Source organism: Dipodomys spectabilis, unplaced genomic scaffold, assembly GCF_019054845.1.
Source record: "Dipodomys spectabilis isolate Male_0828 unplaced genomic scaffold, ASM1905484v1 ptg000071l, whole genome shotgun sequence".
NCBI lineage: Eukaryota > Metazoa > Chordata > Mammalia > Rodentia > Heteromyidae > Dipodomys > Dipodomys spectabilis.
The window spans coordinates 8,659,835-8,686,902 of record NW_024870748.1 but is presented as its reverse complement, the minus strand read 5'-3'; the positions used below and the strand labels follow the sequence as shown (position 1 = coordinate 8,686,902).

General features: G+C 40.0%; 1 long non-coding RNA gene across 1 annotated transcript in view; it reads right to left on the bottom strand.

The window, feature by feature from the left end:
- Positions 1–713: 713 nt before the first annotated feature.
- The window catches only part of LOC122109958, a 30,825-nt gene continuing 4,470 nt past the window's right edge, over positions 714–27,068 (bottom strand). Inside the window, exons 2-3 of the long non-coding RNA XR_006147780.1 lie at positions 13,017–13,082; positions 714–746 (exon numbers count right to left, since the gene is read on the bottom strand). This is a non-coding gene — a long non-coding RNA (uncharacterized LOC122109958). The remainder of the gene's footprint in view (positions 747–13,016; positions 13,083–27,068) is intronic.

Genomic DNA, 27,068 nt, shown 5'->3' with positions numbered 1-27,068 from the left:
GAACATTTCCATTATATTCCTTAGGCCCAATTGCCCATGCCACCATTGCCCATCCTTTAGAAAGTTTTACAGAATTGTATGGCTTCCCCATTTACAATTTCTTCTGAGACATTTCTTGGACCTTCGCTGTGCTTCCTCTGAGTCACTACAGACTACATATGTTAGTGGAAGCTGTTGGTACATGTCTTGTACATTAAAATACAGAAGTTAGGAGGGATCTAGTGGCTAATGATTGTGGCTCCTTGTGAAATCCTGCTAATTTTTGCTCGAAACCACCAATAGAGGCTAGAACCATTGCCAAGAATCATTCATGTTATTTTATTTTGTGTTGTCGGTGGTGGGCTTGAATTCCGGGCCTGGGCACTGTCCCTGAGCTCTTCAGCTCAAGGCAAATGCTCTACCACTTGAGAAACATGGCCACTTCCTCATTCATTTTGTTTTGAATTGATATTGCTCACACTGACCCGATCACAGGCCTTGGTGTCAATGTCTACCTGGCTTTCTAGGTTTACCTCAAGATGAAACCCAAGTTTTAGTCTCTTAGGTGTTTTAGGAAAAGGTGAAATGGCTGAGCTTGGTGCCCAAGGGGCTTCCAAGGCTCTCTAGGACACCCCTTCCGCCAACTGCAATGCCTCATGGGAAAGATCCTCTAATTGTGCACAGCTTGTAGAAACTATATCCTGATGATGGCAGTAGAGCACCATAAGAACTCCAGAACCACCATTTTAGCGTACTCTCCTCCCGCCCTTCTTGTCTATAAAAAAAAAAAAAAAAAAAATCACCAATTCCTACATTTAAGCCCAGTTTTCTTTACCGGATCACACATTTGATATCAAAAGGAAACCCCCAAACAATATTCCAAAGGATGATCGTGTTTAATGAAACAAACAACAACAAAAAGGTCGTTTAAAAACTATTTGCAGCCTTTGTCTATTTTATTTTATTTTTGTAAAGTCGGGAAGAACGTCTCCAGGCGACATTGTCAACTGAAGGTAAACACTGCCATTTTGTGGAAATAGGTTCAGAAATCCTAAAGCCAAAATATTTCCTCCGAGAAACTGCGAGCCGTTTGAGGAAGGTAGAACCTTAGAAAGTCAAACTAAAACTGAATTATCATTGCTTTGCCAATTAAAAAGAAATCTGAGATTTATTTGCAGTCTGCCAAAGTCATCTAAACTTCCTTTTATAAGGATTGTGCATTATATCCTGAGAATATCTAAAATGGACCCAAAGCCCAGTAGAAAAGTGGTACCTTGTGAAATTCTGCTAACAGTCCTTTGTGGGATCAGAAAAAGGAAAGTCGCTAAAAACATCTGTCTGTTTTTTATTGATTCTTCTTATTACTATTCTCATTGTACACATTTGGAGGAACAGAAACCCCTCCCCAGGACTTCCTGTGTTCTTGTCTTCTGACAAGTGGGGGTCCACTCCAGATCTCATCCGTTTCCCTCCCCACCCCCCACTCCCGGTTTTGTGCCAGCATGCCTGCAGTGTCCAGGTCACCTTCTGGAGAAGGTGAAATGTTCCATCTTGAAGCCCAAATGGCTCCCAAAAGTTCTTTAGAATTCCTCTTCCCTCAACTGCTATGTGTAATGGAGGATAATATAATGTTGCATGGCTTTTAGAAACTATACCCGCATGATGGCAGTAGTGCACCACGAATGAGCTAGAGCTGCCATGTTGGACTGCTCTCCTCCCGCCCTTATTGTCTGAAAAAAAAATCCATAACCTCTAACCATAGACAAAGGAGCCAGCAAATATGGCTGTTTCTTGTTTCTCTTCACGGAACAGGCTTTAAATACTATCTTTTTCTTCCTTTTCCATCTCACACTATAGTTATGTCTACTCTTGTCCATTAGGACTCGTGAAGATCTGATGTCTAGATGAGAAATATGAATATATTCAATATATTCATCTCAAAGTATATTCAGGGAACTTTCTATGTGATTGAATTTGAAAGTTTCCAATTTCAACACTGTTCTCTAGAATTCATATAATATAAAATATATTATTGATATATAATATTACATATCATATATTGTTATACAGTATTATATAAATAAATTTGTAATATATAAGTAATATAAATATATACTATGCACAATATAAATTTATGCTTATATTTCATTGTTGTTGTTGTTTTTTTTTCTGATGAGGACAAGTTATCTTGATGAAGCTGGCCTGAATTTCATGATGCTCCTACCTCAGCTATCCAAGTGCTGAAACACATTCATTCATATGACAAGGGGGCAGAATCTGAAGATAAGATATTTTCAAAGAAGATTTTAGGGTACAAACTTTAGCAAAATGTGAGCCTCTTTATTTATTTTTGAGATGTGTATATAAGATTATCCATAGAAAAATAAAGACTTTTATGGAAAAAAATATTAAATGCAACCTGAATATTTTGTCATGAGAAAGGCAAACAAGAATATCAATAAATGCTCCATTTTCTAAATTCCAGGAATTGCAATCTTTAAAAAAAAATTTAAGGGAATGTGCCAAAACCTACTCAAGAGCCATAAGTGAAAATGAAAGAGGTAACTGATCAATTTATATACACATCTATTGTGGTATTTATTTATTTATTTAGTCAGTCATGGGGCTTGAACTTTGGGCCTGGGCAATGTCCCTCAGCTCTTCAGCTCAAGGCTAGTGCTTTACCACTTGAGCAACTGGGCTACTTCCTGTAATCCTAGCTACCCAGGAAGCTGAGACCTGAAGATTTCAATTTAAAGCCAGCAGAGACAGAAAAGACTCTCTTCTCCAATGAACTACTAAAAAGCCAGAGGTGGAGCTGTGAATCAAAGTGGTAATGTGTAGCTTTGAGCAAAAAAGCTCAGGAACAGTTGTCCAGACTCTGAGTTCAAGGCTTAGAACCAGTACCCCCCCAAACAAAACAAAAAACCCCAAAGAAACAAACAAAAATGGATGGAGAAGGAGAATTCTTGGGTTTTGAAGGTAAACACTGCATCTTGCAGAAATAGTTTCAGCAATCCCAACCCAAGGACATTTTCTCCAAGGAAATTCAGCAAAGGGACAGAAGAAGTCAGCAACTGAGGAAATCAAATGGGACTAAACCCATTCTTGACCTCTTTTTTTTTTTTTTAAAACTGGACTCATTGGAGATTGCCAAAGTCATCGAAACTTCTTTTACAAACAGGCCTGTCCTTTATTTCCGAGAATAGTTAGGATAAACTCAAAGCCTGATAGTAAACTCATACCTTTTGAATTCTTGCTAACTCTCCTAGAACATCCATTTGAAGAATAACATCTGTTTTTCATGTTCTTTTAGTATTGCAAACACTAAGAAACAGAAGCTCTACCCTACAACTTCCTGCTTCAGTATCATCACTATCATCTGACACACACCACTCCAGGTTATACACTCTCCAGCTTCTATGCCACAATGATACGTCACAGTTCCTGGTTTTCTCTATGACTTTAGGAGAAGGTAAATCTGGCCACCCTGGTGTTTGCATGTCTTCCAAGTCCCTGTAGGAAAAAATACCTTCCGCCATTTACTATGCCTCATGGGAAGGAGCTGTAATGGTGCATTGCTTCTTGGAATCGTTTTCCTCAGGATGGCAGTAGCGCTCCACAGACTACAGAAACCTTCGCGCTCTTCTCCCACCCTTTCCGTCTAGAAAAAAACACCACTCTGTGGTAAAGGCACCAGCAGATTTAGATGCTTTGGGTTTTTGTTCAGCTTGACTGAACAGGCTAACTAGTTGGGGGCTACCTTGGTTTCCCATGTGAATCCAATATGAGCCCAAATAGCACCACTCATCCAGGTTCTTGCTATCTCTGATGTAATTTTCACTCTTTGTTGCCCATGCAGTTTTGCACATTTTCATTTGTCTGCTCAGCATGTTATGTTCAGTGTTTTTCCCACTACATAAAATTGCTCTGACACAAAATGAATTGGACATCCAACCTTATGAAAAGAAGAATGTGCTGACAATCCAATGCCATGCATCTCTAGTAACCTAGAAGAGTTATCTCCAAGGCTATGAAATGATACCTGTGTTCTGCCTTACCACTGAATTAGGAATTTGTAAGACCTGTCCATTGCCTTATTTCAACAGTCCGTATGAACTGTCTCTGTTGCATGTCAACATGCAAAATATGGAAGAACACGTCGATATGCCTCACACGGAACAACACGTGTTTATACATTGTCTCCATAATCTCCCTTGGTTTTGCAGTTTTCTGTTGCTAAAAAATGCTCTTTTAATATTACCCATTGAGATTTTTACTTCGCTAGCGCTCTACTTCTTTTAGGCACGGCTACATTTCCCATTTTCTGATAGTTAATTGGAGATAAGAGTCTCACGGGGACTTTTCTGCCTGTGCTGGTTTCAAACCATGATCTTCTGATCTCATCCTCCTGAGTAGCTAGGATTGCAGGCATGAGCCACCAGCACCAGGCCCACTTTTTTTTTTTAAAATGAAAAGTAGAAAAAAAACTTTTGTTGTGATTTGTTGGTTGGTTGGTACCTGGGTTTGAGCTCAGCCTTTATGTTTGCTAGGCTAACTATCATTTGAGACTTAGTCCTGCTCTTTGCTAGTTATTGTAGAAATGGACTCTTATCAAACTTATTTGACTAGGTTCGATTTTAACCATGATCCTTTAGATCTCAGTTTCTGGAGTATGAGTTATGAGTTTGCAAGTAAAAGTGATAAACACTTATTTTTTAAAAATTGGATTTGATACAACTTAAAAGGACTATATCAAATAAAGCACTGAGTAAGCTTCAGATACCTATTTTGTGTGTGTGTGTGTGTGTGTGTGTGTTTTGTCTGTCAGTTTTGGGGCTTGAACTCTTAGCCTGGGCATTATCCCTCAACTCTTCAGCTAAAGGCTAGTGCTCTACCACTTGAGCCACAGCATCACTTCTGTTTTTCTGACTGATTTATTAGTGATAAAAGTCTCATGGACATTCCTGCCTGGGCTGGCTTTGAACCATGATCCTCAGTTCTCAGCCTCCTGAGTAGCTAGTATTACAGGCGTGAGTCACCAGTTCCTGGCCTTTTTTTTTTTTTTTTTTTTGATAGACACCTATATCTGATTCTTTTTTTTTTTTTTTTTGGTCGGCCGTGGGGCTTGAACTCTGGGCCTGGGCGCTGTCCCTCAGCTCTTCAGCTCAAGGCGAGCGCTCTATCACTTGAGCTACAGCGCCACTTCCGGTTTTCTGGTGGTTTATTGGAGATAGGAGTCTCACAGTCTCTCCTGCTTGGGCTGGCTTTGAACCGCGATCCTCAGATCTCAGCCTCCTGAGTAGCTAGGATATCTGATTCTTTTTTAAAGCCACTTTTTTTTCTTCTTGAGACCACATAAAATAGTGAATTACTTATTAGCATATATAATTTTCTCATTAAATACAACATCAAAACCAATATGGCTCCAGTCTTTCCATCTTTTTTAGGCCTAGGAAAACACAAGGATGTCCAACTTGGAGCCCAAATCTCTTCCAACTGTTCTCCTAAGTGCTAGCATACATGAGGCATATTTTGTACGGAAACTATTTTGTCACAATGGCAGTAGTGCTCCAGGAATGCCCACAAGTGACATCCTTGTATGCCCTTCTGTGGGCCTTCCTGTCTGCAAAGAAAGCCACAGGAAGGCACCAGCCAAGATGGCTGTCTTACTTTTGTCCAGGCTTTGTAGAAGTTCACACTGGTACTGTTTTGCCTTATTTTTCATTTCAAGTCAAACGGAGGTCTAAAACCACTTCCCTTGCTTTCATAGACCAGCGAAAGAATGAAATTTCTTTTGATGTCAGCAGCTTTTAAGTTTCTAATATAGGAATTCCTAAGCAAGGCCAAGTGTGGGTGGGATTAGAGGATTTCATTCAAAGTCATGCTGGCTTCTGTGGGTTTCTCTTTTTTCTCCCCTTGAAACCAGGCAGTTGAACTCCACTTGATATGTTTTTTTTGGGGGGGGAGGAGGGGGGCCTGGTCTTGGGGCCTGAACTCTGGGCCTGGGCGCTGTCCCTCAGCTCTTCAGCTCAAGGCTAGCGCTCTACCACATGAGCCACAGTGCCACTTCCGGCTTTTTTCTTTCTGCTTATGTGGTGCTGAGGAATTGAACCCAGGGCTTCATGCATGCAAGGCATGTGCTCTACCACTGAGCCACCTTCCCAGCCCTGGGTTTTTTTTTTTTTTTTTTTGGTCATGATATTGTCAAAATATAAAGATGAAAATAGCCAGTGACTTTTTGTAGGAACGTGTGTTTTATGAAGCTCTGAGCTACAGCCTAAGATCTATAGGCTCATTACCTGGAACCAGGAATGTAATTTAGCAGTGGAAATGTTTAGACTCAAGAATTATTCAAACTTCTTTTTTTTTTTTTTTTTGGTCGGTCGTGGGGCTTGAACTCTGGGCCTGGGTGTTGCCCCTCAGCTCTTCAGCTGAAGGCGAGCGCTCTACCACTTGAGCTACCGCGCCACTTCCGGTTTTCTGGTGGTTTATTGGAGATAGGAGTCTCACGGCCTCTCCTGCCCGGGCTGGCTTTGAACCGCGATCCTCAGATCTCAGCCTCCTGAGTAGCTAGGATTACAGGCGTGAGCCACCAGCGCCCGGCTTATTCAAACTTCTTGTAAGGAATTATTACAGATACTAGTCCAACTACTAATGAGAACCCTAAATAAAAATTAGTTCTATAGCTAGGTGCTAGTGGCTTATGCTTGTAATCCTAACTGGTCAAGAGGCTGAGATTTAGGGCTCACAGTTCAAAGCCAGCTAGGGCTGGAAAGTTAGAATGATTCTTGCATCCAATTGAGCAGAAAAAAGCTGGAATTGGAGCTGTGGGTCAAGTCAGAGCCTTAACATTGAGTAAAAAAATTCAGGGACAGCACCATGGCCTTGAATGCCTGCAGGAGAACAAAAAAATTAGTTACAGTGTAAAGTATTCATAAATTTAGGTTTGATTAAGTGTGTAGATTTTCTTTTCTATAAGTAGTTTTATGAAGGAATTTTAATTCAAGAAATCAGTTTATAAGGACGTCTTGATTAATATCACCTGTTCTATCTTTCTCCCCAGACTTTCCCAATTAAAGTTACATTGTTATGAGTTTCAACAAAGAAACTGGTAAAAGGCTTAGAAGGATTTCTCATTTTAAAGGCATCACCTAACACAAGTGTGTGTTACCTATCAGATCACTTCCTCATCTAAGGCTATTGTAGCTAATGGATGGTAAGAAAGCATAATTGCTTCTTGAAACACAAAAAAAGTGGCAATTATGACATTCTAAGCCAAATATCTAAATTGTAACCAATATACATATTTTGTTTTGGTGTGTGTGTGTGTGTGTGTGCGCGCGCGCTTGCGCGCGTGCTGGTCTTGGGGCTTGAATTCATTGCTAGTGCTCTACTATATGAGTCACAGCTGCCCTTGTGTTTTTTGATGGTTAATTGGAGATAAGAGTCTCAGGAACTCTCAGGTTGGTTTGAACTGCCAACCTCAGATCTGAGGCTCCTGAATAGCTAGGATTTTATAGATTTAGCCACTGGTGTTAGGGTTAGGATCTGTCTCTGTCTTCTGTCTTGTTGTATATATATATATATATATATATTATGCAGATCTATCTATCTATCTATCAAACTTCAGATTTCATGACCTCTGATGTAGAAAAGTTACTTTTCAGTTCCAAAGAAGCAGAAACAGTGGTAAAAGCCTGATTGCAGAAGTGAAAAAGGTCTTTTTTTTTTTTTTTAAATACCACAAGGGCGGGAGGAGTGCACTCTCAAATGGTGGTTCTTGCTCCCTTGTGGAGTTCTACTGCCATCATGCGGATACAGTTTCTACAAGCAGAGAGAGAACTACTTTGTACAAGAGGTGTGCCATTACAGTTTCCTTCGCTCAGACATAGCAATTAGTGGGAAGAGTGCTCCAAAGAGCCTTAGAAGCCACTTTAACATTCTGCTAAATCCTAAAGGTGACCTAGACACTGCAGGCAAGCTAGCATAGAACCTGGAGAGTGGGGGACCCTAGAGTGGACCCCTAGTTGTAAGAAGACAAGGACAGGGGAAGTTGTGGGGCGGGGCTTCTGTTCCTCCAAGTATGGGCAACACTAGAAAATCGCTTGGAAGGCAAATAGATGTTCTTAGAATCTCTCCTTGTTATGATCCCAAGGGAACCGTATTAGTATTTTAAAAGGTACCATTTTGCTTCTGTTCTATTCTGGCTTCTGTCTGGATATACTAGACTGTCCTGTTCCAGGAAGATTAGATGCTCTTTCATGCCGTCATTGATTGAGCTTTTTGCTCTAATTTTTGGTGTTACTTGGTTTCAGACCATGTTCCTCAGAACTCAGCTTCCTGAGTTCTAGGGAGTACAAGTGTGAGCCTTTGGCTTTTTAAGGGGTCTATTTTCCACAGCTGCGTTGTGGTTTCCCAGCAACAAATGCTCCTGGAGTTAGATTTCTGAAATCATTTCCACATGATGGAAGTGTTTACTGTCAATATCCAGGAATCTGATATATGATCTGTGCTTCTGCCTATTAGTTTTTTAAAAAGAAAAGATAAAACATATATTCCAGAAGCTTTGGTAATGACGCCTTTTTGTCCAGTTTTATCTTTTAGGAGTTTGCTTTAGGCTTCCATTTTATACTAAAGGGAGATCTATCCTACAAAACGCATTAATTCTACACGTTGGCGATTTTTTTAGACAGGAAGGGCAGGAGGGATACTCCAAGATAGCGGCTCTGGTCTTCTTGTGGCGCACTACTGCCATCATGCGGATTTGGTTTCTACAAACCGTGCGCCATTACATTAGCCTTCCCAGAATGCCTAGCAGATGGCGGAAGGGGTGTCCTAAAGAAACTTGGAAGCAGCTTGGGATTCAAGCTGGGCCCTTTTGCCTTTTCCCAAAGCCCTAAGTGGTGGCAAACCTTGTTTTTTTTCTTTTTCTTTTTCCTTTTTAGTTGTGAAAATACCGTACAGAGGAGTTACAATTCCATGGGCAAGGAATGAGTACATTTCTTATCAAGCATTGTTGCCTCCTCCTTTCAAATCTTTTTTTTTTCCTTGTTTGCTTTGTGTGTGTGTGTGTGTGTGTGTGTGTGTGTGTGTGTCTGTGTGTGTGTCTCTGTGTCTGTCTGTCTTTTTCCTGCCAAGGGCAATGTGAACATTTTTTTTAAATTGTCTGTAGTGGGGCTTGAACTCTGGGCCTGGGCACTGTCCCTCAACTCTTCAGCTCTACCACTTGAACCACAGCGCCACTTCTGGTTTTCTGAGTGGTTTATTGGATATAAGAGTCTCATGGACTTTCCTGCCCTGGCTGGCTTTGAACTTCCACCCTCAGATCTCAGCCTCCTGAATAGCTAGGATTACAGGCATGAGCCACTGGTGTCTGGCTTGTGAATATTTTTTTTTAATACATCATTTGAGGTCTACACAAAACTTGAGGCAGACAGACTCCTATCAGCAAAGGAGATGATTATGTGTCTGTTCTATGTAGTACCACATGATTTCAAAGCCCTTCAATTGGAATTTCCCTACCTTATTAGAGTAGGGGGCCTGAGGTGAACCCGTAGCTTCCAGAAAGTCATGGCACTGTTCCTCTGTTCCTCCCATTGTTGACTATACCAGAGAAATTTACTCTGAGAAAAATGGGAGGTCTTAAGGATGTTTGTGCCTTCTTTACTCTTCAGCAGAGTTAGGAAAATTTCACCAGTTATTTTTGTGCTGTGCCCTTTGAGTTCCTTTGAATTCAGTCAAGTATAAAGGACAGGCCTGTTCTTTCTATACCAAATATTTCTATTTGGTATGCTTCTAGTGAATCTCACATTAAAAAAAAAAAAGCTAGGGATGGCAATGTGGCTCAGTGGTAAAGTGCTTGCCTAGCATGCGTGAAGCCCTGGGTTCAATTCCTCAGTACCACATTAATAGAAAAAGCCAGAAGTGGCACTGTGGCTCAAGTGATTGAGTGCTAGCCTTGAGCTAAAAAAGCTTAGGGAGAGTGCCCAGGCCCTGAGTTCAAGCCCCTCAACTGGCAAAAAACAAAAACAAAACAAAAATTAAAAAAGTTGCTAACAGCTGGGATGTGAACATGATATACATTGTTTATATTTTAAATATACTGTGCATAATATTCATATACAGTATCATAAAGCACACTGGTGTTTGACCATAAGGATGAAATCAGATGCTGCTTAAATTTCTCCTGTAATTCTTCAAAGAGTAAAGAAGAGAAACCCTCCTTTATTCATGAGCTAGTAAATAAAGTTTATACCCGGGCAGTGCTGGAAATCTTCCTCTCTACTTCTTCTACCTTTACTTCTAAGCCTCGGCCTAGTCATTCTTGGTTTCTCATTCTCAAGGATCCACACCAAGGCTCTGCTGTTGTGCATTGCTCCTGCCTGGTTACAGAGGACATGTTGGGGAGGCTATGTTCAGGTCTGGGTCTTTTGGGCATTCCGTGGCTCTATCTCCTTCAAAGCTAGAACTTGCTATAATATTGGCTTGAGGATTTCTAAAACTGTTTCCGCATGATAGCACTATTGACCCAGAAGAGCCAAGGAGCCAGCTTGCAAGAGCTTTGCTTCTACCCTTCCTGTCATACTGCTTTCCATAGTAATTGTCCAGTTTTTCACTACCATCATCAGTTTAAGAAGGTTAGATTTTCTTCCACATCTTTGCTAATACTTGTATTATCGTTTTCCAAATAAAAATCCTATCTGGTTTCGCTTGTCCTCACGTCTTTACTCCCAGTTACCAGAGACAATTGTGGAACTAGGCCAATCCCAGGCCAAAGGTAAGGAGCCTCCATGTCAAAACAGAAACTGAGTATGATGGTGTATTCCCATCTTTTGGAAGGATGAGGTAGGATTGTTGTCCTAGGCTGGTCTCAGGCATAAAGCTTAAGACCTTATATTTTAAGCAAAAAGAAAAATAAAAAAGGACTGGAGACATAGCTGGCCTAGTAGGCACAAGGTACTAATTCTCAGAGTTAGGAAAGAAAAGAATTAGAAAAGAAAAAATATTATTTTAGTGTTTGAAGTGGTGTAATGAGGTAATTTTATATTTCTGTTCTCATGTATTTGTTGGGAATTTGTATAACTTCTTATAAGAAACGTCTTTTTAAATGCCGTGTCAATACTCTGAATATTAGAACCTTTTCAGATAACTGGTTTGAAAATGTTTTTTCTTGTTCTGCTAGCTGCCTTTTTATCTGATTAATCATAGCTTTAATGGAAGTAACTGCAAAATTCTAGTGAAATCCAATTTACTTTTTTCTTCTGATTTGCGCTTGGCAGCATGTTCAAGAAATCACTGCAAAAATCAAATGACATGAAATTTTACCCTTATCCTGTAAAATTTCCACAATTTCAGCTTTTACAATGAGAAATTTAACATTTTCCTTTGCTTTGGGTATTTGAACCCGTGGCTTTATATTTGCTAGGTAAGCAGTCTACCAGTGGAGCTACACCCCAACCTATTTTGCTTTAGTTTTTTTTGTTGTTGTTGTTCAGATAGTTTTTGCCTGATGCAGTCTTGGACAATGAGTCTCCTTACCTCTGCCTCTTCTATAGGTGGGATTACAGGCATGTACCAGTAGGCCTGACCCATTAACTTTGTTAAATTTTGAGCTTAATTTTCCATATGTGACTGTAAGATGATCTCACTGGATCTTTTGGTATGTGGATAACCAGAATGAATTTAATACTCTGTTAAAAATCAGTTCATCGTAGTATACGTGTTACCTTTAGTCTCTATATTTCACTGGTCTCCAAGTGTACTTTTGTAACAACTTTTTGTTTCTTTTTTCTTTTTTCTTTTTTTTTGGTCAGTCATGGGGTATGAACTCTGGGCCTGAGCAGTGTCCCTGAGCTCTTCAGCTTAAGGCTAGTATTCTACCACTTTGAGCCACAGTGCCACTTCCAGTTTTCTGGAGGTTAATTGGAGATAAGATTCTCACAGACTTTCCTGCTCAGGATGGCTTTGAACCACGATTCTCAGATCTCAGCCTCCTGAGTAGCTAAGATTACAGGCATATGGAAGTAAGATTTCAAACCACGTTGGTGTTCTTATTTAAGATTGTTTTGGCTACTCATATGTCTAATACTTCTGTATGAATTTCAGGATCAGCTCTTATTCCATTGATGTAAAAATTGTCATTAGAAATGATGATAGAGACTATACCAAATCTGTAGATTGCTTAGAGTAATATTGCCAATAGAGCTTTTTTTTTGCTTTCCAACTAATAATGTATGTTATCTTCCTATCCTTCAGGTTTCACTTCAGGACTTTGGAGAAGGCAGAGATCTCACTGAAAAGTTTTACCCTTTCTTGGGCTGGGAAAGTGGCTCAGTGGTAGAGCGCTTGCCTTGTATGCATGAGGCCCTGTGTTTGATTCCTCAGCACCACATAAGCAGAAAAAGCTGGAAGTGGGGTTGTGGCTCAAGTGGTAGAGCACTCACTTTGAGCTGAACAGCCGAGGGACAGTGTCCAGGCCCAGAGTTCAGGCCCCATAACCGACCCCCCCCAAAAAAAAGTTTTACCATCTCTCAAATTCATATAGGTCCTCATGGGAAGGAAGAGGTATTAGCACACAATGTAGTTCAAATTATCTCAAGATTTCAATAATGGTGCAGAAGTATTCAGTAGTTCTTTGAGTTTTTATTAGTCATTTGTCATTTTTTTTGCAGGTCCTGGGGCTTGAACTCACGGCCTGGGTGCTGCCTCTGAGCCTCTTTGTGCTCAGAGTAGTTTATTAGAGATCAGAGTCACAGAGTTTCCTGCCCAGGCTGGCTTTGAAGCACAGTTCTCAGATCTCAGCCTCTTCAGTAGCTAGGATTACAGGAGTGAGACACTGTCACCCAGCTTACAAATTATTTTTTAATTTCTAAAATGCTACAAATTTAGAGAGTCCACATTTGTGTTCCCTGAAGCCTAGAATAATTAATAAAATAAACACCATTTTTACTAGATTTAAATTACTCAACATGTTTTGTATTTCCTTTGTCTCAAGAAATTAAAAGATAACATAATACCCAGGAAATAAAGACAACTCACCAAATCTGTTCTCATTATTCTTGCTGATCCTTTATTTAGAGGGAGGCTTCTTACACAAATGGCTCTATTAAAAAAGTTTTGAAGGTTAGTATAAGCCAGATAATGACATATTATTAAATGTTAATAAATAATCAAAAGTCCAAACAAATGAGGAAAAGTGAATTAGCTCAACATTAGTGTATTCCATGGTAGGATAGCACAATGCTTTACACTTGGTAATTTACAAAACATAGAATTTATACATAGTTTTGTAGGCTGGCAAGTCACATATCAACATATATCATCAGATTTGGTATATGGTGAGGGCTAACTCTGCCTCATAGATGCTTCCTTACAGTACATCTTCACATGGAGAAGGGGCAAATATTCTCCTTCAAACTCTCTCAGAGGGACGCTAATCTCATCCACAAGAGTAGAAGACTCATCTAGTTACCCCTCAAAGGTCTTACCTCAATACCATCATCTTTTTTTTTTTTTGGGTCCGGTCGTGGGCCTGAACTCTGGGCCTGGGCACTATCCCTCAGCTCTTCAGCTCAAGGCTAGCACTCTACCACCTGAGCCATAGCGCCACTTCCGGCTTTTTTTCTTTTTGCTTATGTGGTGCTGAGGAATCGAACCCAGGGCTTCATTCATGCAAGGCAAGCGCTCTACCACTGAGCCACCTTCCCAGCCCAATACCATCATCTTTAGCTTTAGGTTTTAATATATGAATATTGGAAGGAACACAAACATTACAGAACCTACTACTCCTTCCTCATGAACTATGAGCAGTTAGTTAATATTTAAGTATGCTAGGTTTCAGAAAGGCAAGAGGAGATTGGAAAAATCATCTTTCCAAAGAGCAACAAGGAGACTGGATAATACAAAACTATTTCTGTGCTGTGGAAATTAACTACTAGCTTATGATAGTATTAAGAAGAAAGGGGAGGGGCTGGGAAGGTGGCTCAGTGGTAGAGCGCTTGCCTTGCATGCATAAGGCCCTGGGTTCCATTCCTCAGCACCACATAGGCAGAAAAAAAGCCGGAAGTGGCGCTGTGGCTCAAGTGGTAGAGTGCTAGCCTTGAGCTGAAGAGCTGAGGGACAGCGCCCAGGCCCACAGTTACAGACCACTATGGGCAGGAGAACTGGGATGCCTCCTGCTTCCAAGTGTTTCTCAGATTTGGTAACAGGCTCAGAGGGGAAGGTGTCACACCCAACCTCCTACCTCCTACCTACTTTAGGGTGCAGCCTGCTGTCCCTTCTCCACTGCTCTTGCTCCTTAAGCACTTAGGAGCACCAACTGGGTGTTCAGTTCACTGTGTGAGTAAACACAAATAGTGTCTTTTGCTTTAGCTCTGTCTCCCAGCAACCCCTTGTGCCCCACTGATTCTGTACCCAGCTACTGTAAGGGAGCTGTGAGCCAGAGCTAAGCCCTGGTAAGGGTGGAGTATAGCTTCTGTTGGACCTTCACTTTTGCTCTGGCACCATAGGCCAGCCCTCCTGTGTTGGGCTTTGGACTTGCTAACCAAAGGTCCTTGTTACCAGTTCCTAATAAATACATTCTGTGTTCCAATCTCCAAAATACAACATAAAAAGAAATAAAGAGGATAGAAAACATAAATATCTGGGTTAATATAGAAGGCTTTTTCTCATTTGCTTATATTCAGAAAACAATATACACAGTAATACTGTTTTATAATAATATAGTAAAATCAGCAATGTATTGTTGGCTTTGTTATATAGATGTAACATTTGCTAATAATAGAACAATATTGGAGAGGGTATGTAACTATAAATGAGCAATGTTTTTACATTGTATTGTATCAAGTTGATAGTATATGCATAGGTTAAAATACATATTGTAAACTTTAGAGCCACTAAAAAATAAATTAAAAAATTCAAAGAGAAATTTGAAGAACTTGAATTTCAAGTCCAAACAAGAACAGAGGAACCAAAGGTAGAAGACCAACTATGGAAAATATCAAATATGAATCCAACAAATGTAATTACTGAAACATAACTACATTTAAGTTTAATGGTTTAAATATACAAATTAAAAGCAGAGATAAGCCAGAAGTGCAGGCTTGGTTCAGGTGGTAGAGCACCAGCCTTGAGTGGAAAGTCAAGCAAGAGCCAGGTGCTGGTGGCTCACACGTATAATCCTACCTATTCAGGAGGCTGAAAACTGAGAATCATGCTTCAAAGCCAGCCTGTGCAGGTAAATCCATGATGCTCTTATCTCCAATTAAGCACCCAAAAAGCCAAAAGTGGAGCTGTGACTCAAGTGGTAGAATGCTAGCCTTGAGAAAAAAACTTAAGGACAGCACCTAGGTCCTGAGTACAAGCCCCATAAATTGCACCAAAAAAATAAACCTTGTAAAAAATATCAGTAATCCACAGCAATTATTAGAAGCTAACAGCTAGATGTAAGACTAATTGATAGAGGTGGATTGACCAGAAGCTTAATAGGATGATCATGAAAGCAGAGTTTGAAAAGAGCTCCGATAAAACCATAATCATTTTCCTAAATGCCCATCTAAGTGTATGGTATTGAGAGAAAGGAAAAGCTGCTTGTGTTCTCATTCCAAGATGAATAGATCTTATTCCCACTATGGCTCAGTTTGCTTGGCTGGTGTGGAGGAACCCAGGCAGTTTGCAAATATTTCCAAACCTCTCAAATGAATCAGTTTATTTGGGGTATCAAATACAGAGGAGACTCTGCTTCAAGCAATGAAGGAGAAGATGATTAAATCCTCTGAATTAAAGGGCAACAGTCTACACAAGACTGATATGACTCCAGTGAAAAGATACAGCTAAGATGAACCTTCTTGGATCAGAAAAAAGCGCAAAGTCTTATCTCAAAAATATGTCCTGCAAGGAGATCTGAAGTTAATTCATTCAGCCTGTGAAGCAATGAGTGCATTCAGGCAATAAATGAGAACAAATAAAAAAAAAAAAAACCTCAATTAATTTGGCTCCTTGAACTGCCTTTGGAAATGAACTTTATAACTTGGTGGGGTGGGGGGAGGGAAAAACTGGGAGAAAATGAGGGAGAGGGTGACACTGTTAAAAAAGAAATGTACTCAATACCTGACATACATAACTGTAACCCCTCTATACATCAGCTTCACAATAAAAATTTTAAAAGGGGCTGGAAAGGTGGCTTAGTGGTAGAGTGCTTGCCTTGCATGCTTGAGGCCCTGGGTTCGATTCCTTAGCACCACATAAGCAGAAAAAAACCCGGAAATGGTCCTGTGGCTCAAGTGGTAGAGTGCTAGCCTTGAGCTGAAGAGCTGAGGGACAGCGCCCAGGCCCAGAGTTCAGGCCCCACGACTGGACCCCCAAAAAAATTTAAAAAAAGAAAAAATATGGTTTTATTTAATAAGGAAGCCAAAAATATACTATGGAAAAAAGATAGCCTATTCAATAGTTGGTGTTTAGCAAACTGGGCATCCTTAGGCAAAAAACTAAAAGTGAATCACTGTTTGTCACTATACACAAATATCAACTCCATAAGTGGATCAAGACTTTGAAATTACTACAAGAGAGATTAGAAGAAACACTAGAACTCATAGGTATGGACAGAAACTTTTTTTTTTTGTCAGTCATGGGGTTTGAACTCTGGGCCTGGGCATTGTCCCTTAGGCTCTTCAGCTCAAGGTAACTGCTCTACCACTTGAGCCACAGTGCCACTTCCGGTTTTCTGGTGGTTTATTAGAGATAAGAGGGTCACGGACTTTCCTGCCCACGCTGGCTTTGAACCATGATCCTCAGATCTCAGCCTCCTGAGTAGTTAGGATTACAGGCGTGAGCCACCAGTGCCCAGCTGCACAGAAACTTTTTGAAAAGAGTCCCAGGGGTGCAACAGATAGGAGAAAGACTTTGAAAGAGGGACTACATCAAAATAAAAAAAAGTTTCTGCATAGCTAATGACATAGTTACTAAACTAGAAAGATAGCCAACAGACTGGGAGATGATCTTTGACAGCAATATATCAGACAAAGGCCTAATATCCAATATATACAAGGAGCTGAAGACACTGTTCCAAACCTAATAAACCAATCATTAAGTGGGCAAGGGAGCTAAGGAGAGACTTCTCAGAAGAAGAGGTGAAAATGGCAAAAAAAAAACAACTTTCAGATTCCATTTCACCCCAGTTAGATTGGCCAATATTGTGAATGCAAAAAACAACAAATATTGGAGGGGTTGTGGGGAAAAAGGAACCCTACTGCACTGTTGGCGGAAATGTAAATTAGTACAAACACTCTGGACAGCATTCTGGAAGTTCCTCAAAAAACTAAACAGACCTTCCCTATGACCCAGTCATACCACTCCTGGGCATCTACCCTGAACACCATGAGCCAGGATAGGTTATGCTAAAGACAACTGCACATTCCTGTTCATTGACACATCATTCACAATAGCCAAAATATGGAAACAGCCCAGATGCCCTACTATGGATGAGTGGATCCAAAAAATGTGGTTCCTATCCACAATGGAAATTTATACAGCAATTAAACAGAATAATGTCATTTGCAGGGAAATGGATGGTACTAGAATAATTCATGTTAAGTGAGGTAAGCTGTGCTCAGAGAGACAAACAGCACATGTTCTCTCTGATATGTGGAAATTATATCTAAAATACACTGGGATATGATAAATTATACAGAATTCTAGATACACACAGTTCAAAAGAGAATACTCTTAGAAACAAAAAGGTGCAATGCCTACGTGCCTCTTCATATTAACATATAATTATATATAAAATATATTCTATGTTATATATAATATACTGTATCATTTATAATATATAATATATACTATATGTATATATACATCAAAATGAACTCCAAGATACAGAAACAAGACCTCTCCTTTGTTTTCTTTTAATTTTTAAATTTGTTATATTTTTAGTTTTTGATGATTCTGTCTTCTTTTCCTTATGTATGGTGTATTCAAATATATATCTTTAGAAGGGTTGGGGGGAAGGGTACAGAAATGTGGAGTGAAAAAGGGGGGAAAAGTGCAGCAGTGTAGTTCAATAAACACTGGTGAAAGTTAACTATACAACTTATGGGTGGAGATGGAAGGAAGGGCTGGGAGAGAATGAGTTAACAGAAGACACTGTATGAAAGAAAATGTACTCATTACCTGATTTCTGTAATTGTAATCCCTCTGTATATCATCTTTACAATAACAATAAAGTAAATTAATTTAAAAAAGAAAACCAAGAGACAGGGTGAGGCCCTGAATTCAATCTTCTATACTTACACATAAAAAGAATAACCACTCCAATAAACCACTCGAAAACCAGAAGTGGCGTTGTGGCGCAAGTGGTAGAGCGCTAAAGAGCGCAGGGACAGTGCCTAAGTCCAGAGTTCAAGCCCCATGACCGACAAAAAAAAAAAAAAAAGAATAACCAAATAGATTCTTTCACAGGAAGTCCCTCTTGATCAGAGATTCCAGATTTTTCTTTTCTGTTTTTTTTTTTTTTTTCTAATACTGGGTCTTGTATCCATGAGCCCAGCCTAGGAATGAACAGAAGAAGCAATTCTGGGGCACTAGATGTGTAATAATTTGTTGTACGATGCTATGATGTATACAAAGTCCCTGCCTTCCCTAAAAAAGTATATAAAAAGTACTATAACCCTGGGCTCAGGGCCTCTTAGTGTTACCAGTTACCTGGTGCTTGGAGGACCAAGCTCAAGCTTGCAATAAAGACTCCTTTGCTTTTACATTGGTGATGGTCTCTGATGGTCTTTTGGGTAAGCATTTCCGAATTCAGTTTTACATTTGGTGCATTGGCCGGGAATCCCCCCCAAGACCACCCAGATGCCTTAACCAAGAAGTCCTGAGAAACCTGGCTGGTAAGTAGAGGTAGAGGCATTGCCGTTCTGACATTATCTGGTATTTGAGTTGCCTGAAGGTTCTGTATTGGGGTTGGCAAGAGGTCTTGGCAGACGTGCTTTAAGACAGCCAACGGGGCTGGTGGGAGATGTCCTTTGGACCCCCTCGGCGGGGTAAACTATCCACTAGTGTGGACGCTTGAGTCCGACACTTTCTGACTGATAGTTTACAGGGTAGGCTATCCACTAGCGCAGACGCTTGTGTCTGGCGCTTTCTGATAGCCTACAGGGTAGACTGTCCACTAGTGCGGACATTTGGACCCATCTGTAGTCTGGCACTTTCTGACTGACAGTACAACGCGCACACTGTGAACGTGTCTTTTCTCAGTGTTCAGTGTTGTGTGTGTGTGTGTGTGTGTGTGTGTGTGTGTGTGTGTGTGTGTGTGTGTGTCTTTTGGAATTCTTGGAATGTTCCTCCTCCCAGATTCATCCTGATGTGAGGGCTCAGAGAAGACTGGCTAACACCCTCTTAATATCTGTTTCTCTCTAGCTCCTTCTTTTTTATAAAACTGCCACTGACCACCTACAAGTGGCAAGATCTTAGCCTTGGGCCTTGGCCCAGGGGGCCTGAGTATGGGGGAGAACCTGTCAGTCTGAGGGGACGGCCGCTAGGGACTTCTTTCCCTTGCCGCAAGATGACTGGGAATTCTCCTCTGTCTTGGAAGGCCCCTGGGTCAACGTTTGCAGGAATCTAAAAGAAAAATCCTCCGGAGGTGAGCAAAGGGGGTTTGAGTCCCCTGGTAAGTGAATGACGGTGAGATGTCGCCCCATTCACTGAGACCTGATTTTGTCTTTGTGGCCACTTGTCTGTCTTGTTTACTTCAGTGTGTTTTCTGTTCTATGTTTTCTAAGGTAGGGAAGGTCTGGGTGAGAGTGGCAGGCTCATTCAGCAAACTCTGGATTCAGCTTGAAAATGGCACAGAGTTCTGGTAGGGATAAACGGGGGGCCTATTAGTCCCCAACTCAGCCTTTGGTTGTTGTCTTGTCTAGTTCTGTTTTAGAACTGGTAACAGTTTTAAAATGTGAATCCTTGGTTTTTGTGTTTATTTGTTTTTGTTATTTATTTAAACATCTCTGGGGGAATAAAATTTCCAGCCTCCCGCTGGGTTTGGTCACAGACCTGCTAAGTCCCCCCTCCTTGTGTTACAACAGCCAAGAGGAGGGGCATGGACAAGCCTCAGTGGAGGCTTCTCCCAGTGGAGGCTGCTGGAGGAGAGGTGAGGGTGTAGATAGCAGTGAGCCTGGTCTGGACTTTCAGCTGCTCCAGACACCTTAACAAGTTGTAAAGTGCTCTTGTCAAAATTGGGTAAAAATCAGGCCAGTTTAGTTTCAGGTGACCCCTTCCACCCCCAGCCTTCCTCCAACAGAAGGGATTCAAAAGACTGATTGGTAAAATGCCTTGCTAAACAAGCAAGTCCTGGGAAAATGAAGCTCAACAAAGGTACTTCATTTAAAAGAAATATTGTCTTAAATTTTGGCTTAAAAACTTTAGAAAATGTACGTAAAACTGATTTTGATTTTTGCGCGCTTTGAGATCTGTGTGAGTGTTTTGTGTGCATGTGAACATATTCAAGATAAAAATTGTCAGCATGCTGTAACAATTGGGTGAGTTTCAGTTTAAAATTCAAAAGGTTATGAGGTTTGGACATTACCAAAAATTTTAAGAAATCTTCACATTGTTTTAAATGACTTTTTAAGGATTCTTTAACTTAAAAAATAGAAAATCTAGTATTTTAAAATGCATAAGGCTGTTTATACTGTAATCAAGATATCTGGCTTAACAAAAATGCATTGGCTGTTTGGAATTTAGTTCCCTTGTCAAAGACGTTACCTGTTCTGTCTGTCTAAAACTGTGTATTTCATTCGAGAACGAAGAGATTAAAAAAAGGGAAAACTTAGAAGCCAACAGAAGACCTATCCTTAAGGGTGAGGGGTGAACAGGCAGAAGTGCAGTTCAGCTGGTCATGTATGGTGGGACAGGCCCTGAGAAAGTCCACAGATGGTGGGACAGGCCCTGGGAGGAGTCCACGCATGGTGAAAGAGGGCAAGCTGGCACAAACGCAGTTCATCTAACCCTAAAGAGTCGGATGGGGTGCGTGCCCATTCCATTGGAGGGGCCGGGTGGCCCATCTTTGTTCTGTCCCTTTTTCCTGCAGATACACACTGGAAACACTGGAAACATGATGGCAAAAATTAGTGATGTGATGATCTGATTAGCATTGCTAAAACTTCCCCTTGGATGTGTTCAAATTAAAATTAAGAAGGCCTTAAAAAGAGGGTTAAAAAGTTTATTTGTATAATGTGACTTGCTCTCAATAATGTTCTACAATTAGGATGTGTTTAAAAGCTATAAAGGTGTTAAGTCTAGCTTATTGGTGATGGTGATTGTAATTCTTGCATTAAGAAAAAAATTGTCATTTGAGTTTAAAAATTTTAATGTGTATCTGTTTTAAAACAAGCAGCCAAGAGACAAGTGACACTTGGCCTCAAGATTTCAAGGGATCTTTTAAAATGCAAATGAAAACTATACAATATTAAAAGAGATTAATAAGAGGCTTAAAAATTAGGAATGGATTTCTGGATATAAAGTTTAAAAATAAAAGTGCACAAAAGAAAAAAATTAGGATTTCCAAAATAATTGCTATTTTAGTTTGCTCTTATAGGTTTTTTTTTTTTTTTTTTTTTTAACAGTTTCCAGCAAAGCCCAGAGCAAAGCACAGAGGATTCTTACAAGTTTGTCAGATGTAACCCTGGCTCTTAATAAGTTTCAGGTAAGAGCATGCTTAAAAGCTACTTCTATGTTGACCACCTTTTTGTTTTTAATTGCAGTAAAGTGGCCTTTTATAAGACTCATTGATCTGCAAACTGGTTCAAAGCCAGCCCTGGCAGAAAAAGGTCCCTGTGAGACTGTCACCTCTACCTAGCCAGCAGAGTGCTGAAAGAGCAAGCAGAGTTGCTTTGGATCTCAAAGTGGCAGAGTGCTAGCCTTGAGCTGTAGAGTTGAGGGACAGCACTCAGGCCCTGAGTTCAAGTCCAGAGCCCAACTAAGGGAAATGCCAATGAGGCATTTTTCCCAGTGTGGAGAAGACAGTCCTGGGATGAAAGCAATGGTGGAGCATCCAGAGGCAGTAAGCCACTGCTTGGATGGCAAAAATGTCAGATCCTAGAGTCATTTGTGCATGGCTCTTCAAGAATTGGTCAGAGCCAGGAGGCCATGGGAAGACAGCTTGTAAGCATGCCTAATGTCCATGACTATCTACCTTGTAAGGGACAGGAACTTGCCATCCTCTGTGATAGTTGTAAAAAGCTAAAGTTATAAAATGTGGGGGATAGTTTAAATACCAACCCCTATATGTGCCAAAAGCCCTAATTGGCAGTAATTTTTGAGCTGACACCAGCTATATGAAATCCATCTGCTCGGAAAAAATGTTTGTAAACCTGAGAGTGTGTATCTGTCTGAAGGCCTGCGTAGGTAACTTAGGCATTGTTAGGATTGCCTAAACCATACAGAAAGATGCTTTTGCAAACCAGAAGGCTAAACAAGCCACACGGCTGTAGCCGGAGAAAAGGTTTGTGCATTTGTCAAAAGTTAAAATATTGTTCTTAATGACATCTAACCCTGATAGCCTCTTTGTAAAACAGGCTAAGGTTATAGGTTCCTGGCTAGGTAGGATCAACACCCCTGAGTCAGCTTAAAGAAGTTATAGAAGATGAATCTTCACCCATCTTCCCCTTTTAAGAACAAGGGACCAGAGTCACTTAAAAAAATGTGGCAAAATAGACAGAAGGAAAAGGCATGGGAAATAGTACAGGCCTGAGCCTTCTATATCTGCCTAGAAAAACAGCCTTATTAAAAGAACTATCTAGTTTAAAAAGTTGTCATCTTGGTAAACTGTCCTGGGCTATTGTCTAGTCTTAAAAACTAGTGGTCACAGCCTGCCAAGCCTATGCAATGTATCCTTAACCAGTCTGTGTAGGAATTTACAGCCCAGCACGAGATGGACAGTCCCTTGGAGCCACTGAGAGACCCTGTTGCTGTTGCTGCTACAGCCTGGAGGAAATCTACATTGTTACCCTGACTACCTCTACTGTGGAACTGCCTGATTCCATCACCTGAGACTGCATCCTGTTTGAAAGCTACTAAAACTAAGATCTGTGGGACATATTTTGGTGAGTGGATATTGGGGGTTAGGATATCACTGGCTTGCCTTAGGCACTTCAGGGTCACAGCCTAGTTTGGCTCTTGTATGGTAATAAACTGAGTGTGTTTTCAATACAGGTAGTAATGAGACCCAGCCCTGCTCTTAGCCTTAAAATCTAGCAAGCTTCTGCATCCCAGTGGTGCCTTGAGGCTGTTCTGAGATAACTTGGTTCTGCAAGCCAAAGGAAAAATTGGAAGTTTTAAACTGTAGCCACAAAGAAGCTCAAGGAATTGTAAAGAAGAGGAGAGTAATAAAGAAAGCCTTGGAAAACGAATTGGGGAAAAATTGGTATCCCTTTTGGATAAGAAAGGATTTGAAAAGTAAAGATTGTCTTAAAACATAGAGTCAAAGAAGACAAACCTCAGAAAGTTTAAGTATGTAGCAAATGGTATGAGTATGTCTTAAAATTGGACCTTAATGAGTACACCTGGAATAAAATTAAGTTAGCTGTGATATACAGAGTCAGGACTGGTGGAAGAAAATGTAAGGGCATTTGGTACTGTTAATTTTGTTACTCACAGTCGGGCCCTGTGTCATAAACTGGCTAGTGATGTTTGTAACAATGAGATCCCTCACTGTATGATATAAGCTAATAAAAATTAGTACACATGGAAGTGGTGTTTCACTTTAAGACAGGTGGTGGTGCATGTCATATGTAGCTTATTATGATGTCACAATTCTAGAAGCATAAGTGTGGAGATATATAGCCCAAGATATTCACAGCAATGTGAACACAGACAGGAGACAGTACAGCTCCAGAAACTGTGCCTTTTCCAGTATAATGAGAAAACATGAACAAGTAAGAGCTAGTAGCCATGTCCTAAGTTTTAACTAGACTCTTAAGAACTTTAACAGCTGCCAAAATAATTTGAATTGTTTTTGGTTTTTATTTTACCACAAAACCTGAAAATAGGTATAGAATAGTAGGTATCAAGCTATCTGGTGTAGAGTTTTGGTACAAAATGGATGTCAGGGGTGAGCTAGTAAGCCAAATGAGAGTATGAGGATCTGAGTTTAAGACCTGGTACCAAGAGGAAAGAAAGTAAAGGAGATAGTAATGCTCAATAGGAAATGTACTTATTACCTTACTCATGTAACTGTAACCCCTCTGCACACTATTTTTACAATAAAAATGTATTTAAAAATAAAAAAGGAAAAAAAGAGGAAAGAAAGTATCCAAATATAAATGAATCCTATGTACTTTACAGAGGATTGCTCAGAACTTGTGTGTGTGTGTGTGGGGGGGGGGGGGGAGGGCAGGGATGTGTGTGGGGAAGACACAGGAATAAGATTTTTCTTCACTTATTTATTTATTTGTTTGCTTACTTATTTATTTGGTGTAAGTATTGAACATAGGGCCTGAGTGCTATCCTTTAGATATCTTGCTCACAGCTGGTGCCTAACCACTGGATCCACATCTCTTCTCCAAGGCTTTTACTGGTTAACTGTAGATAAGAGTCTCATAGTCTTTTTAGCCTAGTCTAGCTTTGGACCCTGATTAAATCTCAGCCTACAGAGCACCTAAAATTATTGGTATGAGACACTGGTGCCAGTCTAGAAGCCAGGTTTTGAAACATTATCAAACTGGGTAGGTGAGTGATATTAATAAATAAAATTTTAGAGTGTAGCAGCAACGACCTTTGAAAATACAAATTTTTGACAGGTGCTAACGGCTCAGGCCTATAATCCTAGCTACTCAGGAGGCTAAGATCTGAGGATAGCAGTCCAAAACTAGCCCCCACAGGAAAGTCCCTGATAGTCTTATGTCCAGTTAACCACAACAAGCCAGCAGTGGAGCTGTGGCTCAAGTATTAGGACACTGACCTTGAGCAGAAAAGCTCAGGGACAGCATCCAGGCCCAAAGTTCAATCCCCAGGACTGACAAAAAAGAAAAAATACTACAGTTTTGTCTTACCATTTTATCGGATACTTTTTATCCAAGCTAAGAGTACATTCTAAAATAGACATTTCCTCTGTTTTTATCAGTGTGACAAACTAGGAAAGTTCAAAGGAACTTCAATTTTATTTTTTGAAATCTTTTTTCTCAAGACGTGAAAAAATATGAGTACTAGTTATGTACTGTGCAGCTACAGAGAAATTTTGTATGATTCTTCGTTTCTTTTACTTTGATATGTTTTGAGATGAGATAAAATTTGACTATATTCAGTGGTTTCCTTTGCCATTGACTTCTACTTTAATTACCATGTTTGATAGAAAACAGGAAGTTATCTGTGTTTTCTTATATTTGGTCTTTCTGATGGAAAATATGATCAGTATTGAGGAAAGTTTCCTGTTTTGTTTTTCAGAAAAATGTGAATTTTGTAGCTGCTGATTTAAACAATCTAAGGATATCTGTTAAATTCATTTGATCTGCGTTGGTATTAACCTTGAGTGATTTTGATGATTTTTGCTTATCAGTAAGAGAGGAGTATTAATTCTCCTATTATCATTTGGATGTAGTGATCTCAGCTTTTAAACTTCAATAATGTTTGTCTAATCTAAGTATGTGCACCGCTATTCATTGCATTTTTTTTTTTTTTTGATCGATTGTGGGGCTTGAACTCTGGGCTTGAACTCTGGGCTTAGGCGCTGTCCCTGTGCTCTTCACCTCAAGGCAAGCGCTCTGAGCCACAGCACCACTTCCAGTTTTCTAATGGTTTATTGGAGATAAGAGTTTTACAGCCTTTCTTGCCCAGGCTGGCTTTGAACTGTGATCCTCAGATCTCAGACTCCTGAGTAGCTAGGATTACAGGCGTGAGCCAACAGCGCCCAGCTTCATTGCATATTTTTTTTAAATCAATCATTAGTGTTTTCTTGATTGTTTGTTTTTCTCATAGGTAATGACCTTTTGCCTCTTCTAATTCAGTTTGAAGTCCATCAGAAATGCACATGGCTAGCTATTCCTACTTGTTTTTCATGTCCCTTTGCTTGCAAGAGTTTTCTCTCCCTTTTCCTCCTAAGCCAATCTTTGTTCTGTCAGTGAGATGTGAGAGACTGAAGAGATGAAAATGACTTTCTGTTAGAACTGAATGGCTAGAAAGTTGAAAAAGGGAAATAAGACTCTCTAAAACCATTTTTGCTTATCATTAATCTAATAAATGCTTTTAGCTAGCAAGTGAGAGCCCCTATATTTCCATTTCTCAACACCTGACTCATGGATCAGAATAAATGTAACGGAGAATTGATGTCCTCATGACTCATATCACATGGAAACCTTGTCCCCCAGTCTCTAAAAGCTATCGCTCCTGTTGTTCCCATTACCAAGTACCTGTACTTGATGTTTGATTCGCTGGGAGGAGATAAGTTTTATGTAAAAAGCTGAAAGAATAATTTAGTGTCTTCTGGTTTGGATTAACAGTTACTCCTGAAATTAAAGTTTAAACAAGTAAAAAAGTAATTAGATCATTACAGTCATCTTATCTCTCCAAATTCTACCTCAATAAGGTACTCCTTTTTACCATTGGGCTAACATATTTTATAATTACAGATTTATAAATAGCAAAAGGGATAATTCCTATGAAGCAGGACTACTTTCTTAAAAAATTACTATGTAAACTTTGATCTTTACAGATTTGAGCATACAGCAGCCCATAGTGGCAAACTTTTGCAGTTTATGAGGTCATCATTCAGGGCAAGTCATGCTTGCGAGAGCTATAGGAATTCAACTTCTGAATTCCAATTGCAAAGGTCACCCAGGAATTCGTATGACTACATACCTCAGTTATCAGATACAAGTTCTCACAGTGAAACATATGAAGATAGTGATCCCACCCAAGCTACATCAAAAGTCATTAAAAAATGCAATTGAAAAAGGTAGTGAAAGATGGATATGTATCTTATCAGGTAATTCCATTAGAAATGTACTCTGAAGATAATTCTGAGAATGCTTGCAAAAATGTTGAACCACTGATGCAAAGCAAGGTTACAAATCGGAAAGGACCACAAGTAATTCCAGATCCAG